Below are 10008 nucleotides of genomic sequence, written 5' to 3' on the forward strand. Positions count from 1 at the left end.
TTGTAACAAGCTTGAAAAGAAATAAAAATGTAGCATTTTTTTCCTTTTTACCTTCGTTCGTTCATTTTCTTGTTGTTGCATGTTGAATATTGCTTGAGAGTTGGCTTCAAAACCACAAGAAAAAACGTTTTGGCCGATGAACGAAGTGAGGCCTTTATTTTTCGAAACTCATTTCCTAGATCTGCGCTTTTTTGAGCTGATTTTTGAAAAATCGCTTGGATTTTCGGACTGTGGGAGGAGGATGCTCTTTAAAAAGACGGGTTTCGTGGTGGTTACCGACGATGAGCGGCAGCGAGGCGGTGGCTACCATTTTCAGACGGCGGCGTACGACTCTTGTTCTTGAATATCAAGAACAACTGGGAGAGAAGCTAGAGAAAGGGGGAGGGCTCTCGTGGGTTTGAGAAGAGAAATGAGAAATTATAAATTTTTTTAACTTTTATACTGAGCCCGATCCAGCCCGCCGACCCGACCCATGGGGCATAGGACCCGCATGTTTTTAAGTAATTAAGGGTAAATCCCATTTCAGTCCCTCTGATTTTCAAAACTCGCGTTATTCCCCAAACTTCTCATTCTTTCTTTTGATCTTCTTTTAATTTGGTACCCAACTTACTTTTCATTTCATTTTAATCCTTGTATTATTAATTTTATTATTTTTTATATATATACATATATATTTTTTAAATATTTTATTTATATATATATATATTATTAATATGTATATTTGTTAATTATTTTTATTCGGTTATTCTTTTTATTTAAGTATTATATTTTATCATTTTATATATCTAATTATATCTTTCTATTTCTTTTTATTTTTTGGTTTTATTTATACTATTATATTATATTATACTATTTTATTTTTATTTTATTTTTTATTGTTATTATTATATGTATTTTATTATCATTAATATATATACATAGTTTTTCTACCCATTTTTTTCAACATTCTTTTCAACTTTTTCAATTTTTATTCCAATTTTTTCAACTTTTCAACCTTTTCCTTTTACCCTTTTTGACTTTTTTTCAATATAAAATTACTATTATTTCTTAAACGTTTTTCCCTTGTAAATCTAACATTTTTTTATTTTATTTTTTTCCCTTCTTGAAATTTAACATTTTTCTTTTTCTGTTTCATCTTCCTTTGACATTTTATTCTTTTATTTTTTTTCCTCCTTTGATTCTATCTTATTTAATTAATTTTTGTTCGATATTCCTTTTATTTTATCATATAACATATTTTTATTTTTTTAGTAGTAATTTCAATTGATCAAAGGTAAGCAATTTGAATCGGATTTGTACCCTTTAATTTAAACTTATAACTTTCTTAATTAAAGAAACTGGTAATTACGTAGTACTGACAGGGTAGTTCAAGGGTGTAATCCTTCTTTGACTGTAACCGACTCCCGAATCCGACACATCTTTGAAAAGAAGCAGATCAGGTAAGAGATAGGGTATCCGATAAACCCATTTGTTTTAAAATAAATGATCGATGGCGACTCCAATTCGTTTAATCCAAATCGAAGCCCAATTCTGGGCCCAACCGAAAGACGGTTGCGACAAGTTTTTAATTATATCAAATGTATGCATTTCATGATAAAAAATAAGGCAATATTATTTCAAATGAGGAATCAATAGAAACGTGCCTTTACTGATAATGATTGTGTTTTTTGATGATTGTTAGTACAAAATAAAATCATTTTTAAAATTTCTCAAAAAAAATTATAATTTAAATACATATTTGAATTTTTAAATTTCATTATTTAGATGACGTATAATTGCTTAGGTACTGATTTGGGCGCTATGAGGGTGTTCATCCTTCACCACGCGTAATCAACTCCCGAACCCTTTTCAAAACGAGTTTCTAGTTAAACACATACCATTTTTATCTTTTAAAATTATTTTTTCCTAGAATTCTTTTAAAAAATATTTTTAGGTGTTCGACCTACTTAATCCAAAGGTTGGCGACTCCAAATTTATTTGTTTTTTCTGAAACCCGATCTTTTCTAAAATTAAGTTGTTTTCTCTTTTAAAAGTATTATATATAAATGACTCTCTAATTGTACAAGGTATAATTGGAAATTTGTTTTGATCGTTGGAGATCATAATAATTTACGGATTACGTCACAAAAGCATGAATTATATATAAAGGGTGTCAAGTTTAGGTTGTGTATTGGTGTGTCTTAAACCATGATTGTTGAGTTCCTTTGGTTTGAGTTCGATCTTAGTTTAAATTGTTGACATTTTTCATTTTAATAGTATATTATGTGAACTTTTTCCCTCATGCCATGTTTGAGATAGTGCCTTGGTCAAAACTAGGCCATATAGTCTAACCATGAGAAAATTTCAAACTCGTCTTTTAAAAATTATTTCGTTTTGAAACAACCATAATGTCCATATAGCCTCACCATGAATATAAATACAAATAATTAATTTGCATATAATATGAGATAAAATAAATCTCGAAGATACTTATATTAATAATTATTTTAATAAATACACTTGAAAATATTACAATGAAAAGAATGAAACAATATAAGAGGCACTTAAGGTGACATTTCTATCAAGTAGTGCCGTTGAATAAAGACACTTTGACCCATGCAATTAATAAAATAACAGGAATTAGTTGATGTTGAGATTGTCATCAATTTGCCATCCTGCAGTTGATACGAATCTGTCCTTGTTTTCCGGTTAAAGGCTTAATGTTTCCCATCCTAATCATAGACTTTGCAAAATCATTCCAGAAAACATCAGGGTTCAAGCTGTAAGTCTTTACAAGTTTATCGGTGGAGCCGCCATTGAAAAGAGCCTGATCTGAGGTGAGTAGTCCCCTTTCCTTCACTAGGTTGCTGAAGTATGCAGTGTCAAACTTGGCAGGTGTAGGATCGAAAGGAGCGAGATTAGTGTTCCCTCCGGTGCGTGGGCAAGTGGCTCTACGCTGTTTGGCAAAGGCAGGGTCAATATTGGTTGCATTGTAAATTCTGTTCCTAAAGATTAAACATCTTGATAAGCCAATGGTGTGTCCACCGGAGAGAGCTACAAGATCTCTCTGGTTCAAGCCCTAGTTCCTGAAGTTGTTGATCAAGGAAGGAAGATCCATTGAAGCCGATGGAAGCACACTGTCGGGTAAGGCCCTACTAGCCGTGGTTGAGTCTCTCCTCCCCAAACGAACCTTCCATGCCGGACCTCCAAGCTGCAATCATGGTAGTTTTCGTTTAGAAATATTGGTTTTTACATGATAAATATTAGAGGCAATAAAGGACTTTACCGTAACTACGGAATCTCGAGCAGCCACCGCTAAGATGTCAGCACAAGAGACCACGGGGCGTCCACAAACTCTGTCCACTTCAGCCTTAATCTCATCTACAACTTCGAACCCTCTCATAGAATTCAAATTTCCGCGTGCATTTTTCTCGGTTTCGAAAGCAGGGGTAGAATCCAAAAGAAGTGAACCATCACAGCCCTGCAACACAATGCAGTTGAAGATTAATACGCAAATACTAAAACTATTCAAAAAATGAATCAAGGATAACATACATTAACGAAGCAATCATGGAAGTGCAAACGAAGCAATGAAGCACCCATGCGGGGCTCTCTGTGGACAGCAGCCTGCACTATTCTCTTGATGGCAGGCAAAGCTTGGGGACAAACTCTGTCATAAAATTTGGGAGATAAGGGAAAAGCAGTGGTTGCAAGAGCCAACCAAAGAAATGCATTAAGAAGAAAGTTACTACGGGAAGCCATGACAAGTACGCAAGTAGTAGGCTTAATCCCGATGAGGTTTGTGTTGTGTGAGTCGAGCATGCGGTGGCGTAATTTATTGATACGTAGGAACTTCATAGAAATGCATGAATTTGTTGGTTTTGGACTTTGCAGATCAATGATTAGACCGTTAGACTGTTTCTTTCAGGAGCCTTTTTTACATCTCTCAAGGGCCGCCTGTTCAAGCAAAGCTACCACCTCCATTTTAAGACACACGAGACTGCTAATATATAAAATATGTTGAGATTCGTTTTGTTCAAAATTCAGACTCATATTCTACATTCCATATGTACATAAATTGCAGTAGAAACATTGTCAATCGCATCGCCTATGCTCCAGTTTTGAACAAAATCAATAAATGATAACAATTGTGATACAAGTTGACGTCAATGTTTAAGGTTTGACCTTCAAAACAATGTGCTAATTGAATAAGGGTATTACACCACAGCTCACTCATTTATTTGCAAGATTACAAATGGATCACCAACCTTCTAAAACTTACAAACGAGCCACTCAATCGATTGTAACAAACAGGTCATTGGACAGTGAAACACCATACGAGGTGGGCAATGAATCCCGAATTTCCACCATAAGATTCATCTCGATCTCCCCCATTCAATTCACCATATTAGATTCTCGAGAATCTCACTCAAAAACCTTAAAATCACTCTGCAAAACTTTTAAATTTCTTGAACCTCGATCTACGTTATTGACCACTAGATGACTTCTACCTAGTGATATCCTCCCTCTCACCAACTCCATTCTCTCTACCATTGGAAGTTGAATGAATCCCATGATCTTTGAGAATTCCAAAACTCAAAATGGGTTTTCTTTCTCAATTAATCCAATGTCTCATTTGTGTCTTTCTTAAATTAGGTGACCTAATTGAAATATTACTAAATATTGGGTGAAATATTTGTTATCTTACTAATATTTAGATGGCATGTGCTGTAATTACCAAAAAGAGAAAATCATCACGAAAATAATATTTCCTAACGGCAACTTCATTTCATTTTGAACTGGGCAATGACTTGTACGAGACAATCTATTATTTGAGTGACTATTTTATCAGTTTTTCAAATTAGATCATCAATTTAAAATTGTACTAATAATTGAGTGTCTTTCAAGTAATTCAACCATTAAATATATACTTGGGGTTTAATGGTTCATCCTTGGCCGCTGGAAGCTTCCACTTTTCTTTTACGACCCACTTACTTTTCTTCATACTCTTTTACTTATAGTATATAGGGTTAATTATTAAAATATCACTTTCCTTTCAGTTTTGTTTACTTTATGGTCATTGATTTTAAAAAAAAGTTATATTTCAGTTACTTACATTATCGATTTATTGTAGTCACTTTCGTACTGTTTGTAACGGCTCGATGACCCAAATGTCATTTGACTTTTAAACTCTAGAAAAATATCAATTAACCATTGAATTCAACAAAAGTCTCATCATTTTATTTTAGGGTAAAATGGCTCATATTTTGGAGTCTTAACGGTTTGTTAACTAACGATTTTCATCCATAGATGTGTCTTTTGACCTCCAAAATAAAACTTTGGGGTCCAAAAAGCTCCAAAAAAAGAAATATGGACCAAAATGACTATTTTAGTAAATATTGGGGCTTAATTTTGACATTATGTCAAAACAATTAAATAAACTTCTTTTTATGGTCAACTGACTATCAGCTTTTTTTATTGATGTGGTATGGCAACACCAAGTATACAATTGAAAAAAAGAGAGCAAATATTGATTTAAATGTGTGAGCTCATTTTATAGTATTATTTGTTTATATAAAGTAATGTTGTTTAAATAAATATAAAATAAGAAAATATAATTAAAATAAAAAAGAAATATGTGATTATAATTGATTAGCATTTGCAGATGAGTTTAAAAGTAATAAATACTATATTTTGTTACACTCTTAATCGATAAAAAATATATCAAAAAATATAAAATAAATTTATTCCATGATGATTAATTAGTCGTCGTAAGTATTTTTTTTATTGAAATAAGAAATAAACTTATATATCTTGAGTGGAAAAAAAGGCCTGACAATAAAAAGACCCACAATGTTTTTTCTTGAGTGGAATAAACTTGATCTAGTCATTTTACACCGAGTGGAGGGATCATGCTTTGTATTCTTTATATTTGATTATAGTTTTATCTCGTATTCAATTATTTTACGTTCCTGATTCCAAGAGGAAAAGAATGTTGAAATATGACATGTGTGCTCCTTTACAAGGCTTTCTCAAGTTACATTCGATGCCTTTGTGAATGGGAGCTACAGGCTTGCAAGCATTGAAGGTCTGATGAGAAATCATAAAAGATACGTCCTTATTAAGTTCCCCACGGCTATATGCTTTATTGATATCGCTTCCATTAAGCTTATGGGGGTTAAGGAGGCGTTTTTTATTTATTCGACCTTAAGTGAGTAGAGTTGTCAAAGCTTATTGTTGTGTCGGATTGTAGCAATTTTGTTACTTAAACCCATATGTAAACCCAAACATATGGAGAACTTGTAGCCGCCAACGCCACCACTGTCTCGTCAGCTTCAACTGTGGCTACCAAGCAGTGTCCCAAGCCTTCCCACTCGCACCGTGGTCCCTCCAATGACAACAAACTTTCACACAAGATGGTTCTGAGTGCTTTATCGACAACATACACTGGTCCCCACTCTTTTCCTCCACGACAACTGCCAGCACAAACGAGGCCCCTTCGATTACTCCATCAGCATTCATCGTGCACATACAAACCAAAGCAAAAAAGTTGATATTTTTTATTTTTCATTTGGTAACCACTGTAAATGGGTTATTATAAAAACCCAAAAAAGATGTAAAAAAAGTCCTCATTCCCCATTCAAAAAAAAAAAATGAGCGAATGCAATTTTCTTCCCCGATTCGAAAAGAAAAGAAAACAATACATTTTTAAGGTATTTTACCTTCTTATTTTTTTATTTTGATTTGGTCACTTATTTATGTTTGTTTTATTTCAAATTAATATACTGCATTTTATTTTTATTGCATTTGAGTCCCTTTTATTAAATATTGTTATTAAACGTTTAATACGACCTTGCGATGACCCTCCCTGGGGGACTGTAGACACACATTTTCGTCCGACCTTGTTTATATGATATGATATGATATTATGTAATATATTTATTATGTGACTTATTTATATCATGTAATATATTTATATTTGCATATTATGTTATTTATGTGACTTATTTATATTATATGGTATATATATATTATATGTTTATGGTATATACTTATATTATATATAGAGTATACATTCTACAATTATATATTATTTATATTTATTATGTTGGGTTTTATATATATTTATATTATTTATACGTATTATATGTATTAGTATTTATTTTTTGTTGTTTGGTTTTGTGTCATGCCCAAACCCGAAGGCCAACCCGCAACCCTACCGACCCAAAGGCAGGCCCGCATGTCATGGCTTTATTGGAGCTAGGGTTTGCTGCTCTCGTTTAGCACTGCACAACATTGGTCAAGAGGTGAACCACCGGTCAAACCGCACTACAAGAAAATATACTTTTAATGACACACATGAACGATGACACACGCTAATTTATGACTTGCAAAAAATGTGTGTCATAAAAAAATGTCATATTTCTTAAAATCTGAACGATTTATGACTTACAATAATGTGTGTCATATTTAATAGTCATAATCCAAAAAATTTGCAAAAACATAGAGTACACTTTTAATTGTGTCATCTGTAAAAGTTGTCTTTTAATTTCCCCCATAATTTTCATCCTTTCTCGCTTCTTCCCTTCGATCATCAGTTCACACTAAACCTATGTTTCCCTTTTCTCTTTGCATTCATGTTACCAAGAAGCACGATATTGAGAGATCAGATGGATAATTCTTATTCCCCAAACCCTACCCCTCCAAAATCCAAACGAAAGCACCCAAAATCATCTAAGGAGAACGCTCCGCCGCCAAATCCAAACTCACAACTCTCCCCCGCCGCAACAGCTAAGATCAAGTGCCCCTTGCCACCTCGTCCGCCGTCCTCCAACCCTCTCAAACGCAAGCTTCTCACGGAAAACCTCCATAAAAACCCCATCTCTAGAGCTTCCGATTCCGGTGTGAAGGTATTTCATTTTTTTAACCAAAAAAAATAGGTCTCTCTGTTCTCTATTCTCCGTTGCTTTAACTATCTTATTTAGTTGCCACATTTTTTGTTACATCGTTTATTGGGTGAATTGTAGATTTGGAAGCAAAAGCTGATACAAATGGGAGCTAAGATCGAGGCTCAATTGTCGGATAAAGTGACTCATGTTTTTGCTATCAGTTCAGATGCTCTTTTGCACAGCGTCAATGAGGACCAATTGGCTCGCTTCAAAGGGGTCAGTGCTCTTTCTCGTCTTTTTAATTTGATGGTATTTTAAAGGAATACTGGAAATTCTTTGGTGTCCTGACTTTGCTTGGGGAAAACCGCAACATTGTGGAGATAAGCAGAAAGAAGATGAGTTGTTTCCATTGCTTTAATCCTCGTTCTAAAGATTCAAGGATCGACATTGACAATGGAAGTCGAACCACTTCTCGCCATTCCGCTGATTCCTCAGGTTCCCTTTTCATTTCCCTTTTTCTCATTACTTTTCCGTACAATCTTGCTTATCTGTTAACTTGTTCTTCGTTTGTAACCAGTTTTGCGCGACGAAGAAAGGCAATTCTAGAAGGTAATGCTAAGGATCTAACACCAAATTTCTTGGGAAACTTTTCTTTCTCAGTGGATTGATTATTAGTTTGTTCGAAATTTTGGTAACAGAGCATAAGAAAGAAAGTGATCAGGGACATGGCTCCAAAGGCAATGGGGTGCGTAGTTTCATTCCGGGGGAGACAACGACAAGGAATTTCAGGGAAACCAATTTGCTTGGGGAAGGAGGATTCGGAGTTTTCAAAGTTCGAAGGGGAGGTAAAAATTTTCTGCTTTTTTTTTAATTTCATGTATATGTTTTGTCATATTTCCTGCATCTGTTGTCTATATTATTGTGTAACTTTTGAAGTGTGTGAATATGATATCCTATCCGACTAGATCGTCGTGACAACTTAAACTTGACGGTCTTCAGGACTATCAAGAATTCATTGTTGAGGTTCTGCTGAGCCTGTTACACCATGTTAATCTGGTCACCTTGATTGGTTATTGCACGGCCGGGGATCAGAGGCTCTTGGTTTACGACATACCTATGGGCAGTTTGGAAGATCATCTTTTCGGTAATTTCAATTAATTAAGAATTCGATTGCGAATGTCATTCTTGTCTTCGACATATCTACTGTTTGTAGGACTTTTGCTTGTGTCTCTCTTTAATAATGCAGAATTCTAGTTCTCATGTGAGGACTTTCCTGTTGTTTGGAGCATGTGAGGAGAAATTCAATTTCAAAAACAATACTGTTTGTTTCGCTGATATTTTCATTAATTTGTCGGCATTATGTGTAAAGCTGCCATGATTTGTTCAGGCATTTCACCCTTTTTGTTCCATGAATTTTCCTTTATTACATGAATTAAAGACAATTAATTTCGATATTCATCTTGAAGCAAGAGTTCATAACATCCAAAGCTGGTACAAATCCTTAGAATTTTGCTTTGCATTGCATCGCATGATATCATCCATTAAGCTAAACAGTCTCTTTTTGCTTTCTGTAGAGTGTTCATATCATATTGAACTAGCCTATCATTTGAGAATGCAAATGTTTAAAAATTCGACCCAAACAGGGATATTTACCTTGTCCTCACTTGGATGCTTGGTCATTTTACTACCTTTATTTGTATGATTTCATGTAGGTTTAATCAGACCGTTTTGGTATGCAAAAGACTGTTGTAGATACGTGTGAATATTCTTCTTCTGATTGTTATTATGTTTCATATGTCCTTCATCAAATTCGTTTCCGCAGATTTAGACCAGGACAAGAGCCTCTGAGTTGGAATAATTGTAAGATTGCCGTAGGTGCTGCTCGGAATTGAATATACATTGCAAGGTCACCACGGTCATCTATCATGACTTAAAGTTTGCAAAAATTTTGCTTGATAATGATTCAACCCAAAACTCTCGGACTTCGGCTTAGCAAAATTGGGACCCGTGGGTGACAAAACATGTTTTCAACAAGGGTGATGGGAACCTACGGGTATTGTGCTCCAGAGTATGCCATGAGTGGGAAATTAACTCTTAAATCTGACATATATTGTTTTGGTGTGTCCTATTGGAGTTGATA

The 10008-nt window shown here is 34.4% G+C and overlaps 1 pseudogene; it reads right to left on the reverse strand.

Annotated features, from left to right (window-relative positions):
* Window positions 1-2638: 2638 nt before the first annotated feature.
* LOC120122309 lies at window positions 2639-3745 on the reverse strand (annotated as a pseudogene).
* Window positions 3746-10008: the final 6263 nt, after the last annotated feature.

Source organism: Hibiscus syriacus, unplaced genomic scaffold (genome assembly GCF_006381635.1).
Source record: "Hibiscus syriacus cultivar Baekdansim isolate YM2019G1 unplaced genomic scaffold, ASM638163v2 tig00110386_pilon, whole genome shotgun sequence".
Lineage (NCBI taxonomy): Eukaryota > Viridiplantae > Streptophyta > Magnoliopsida > Malvales > Malvaceae > Hibiscus > Hibiscus syriacus.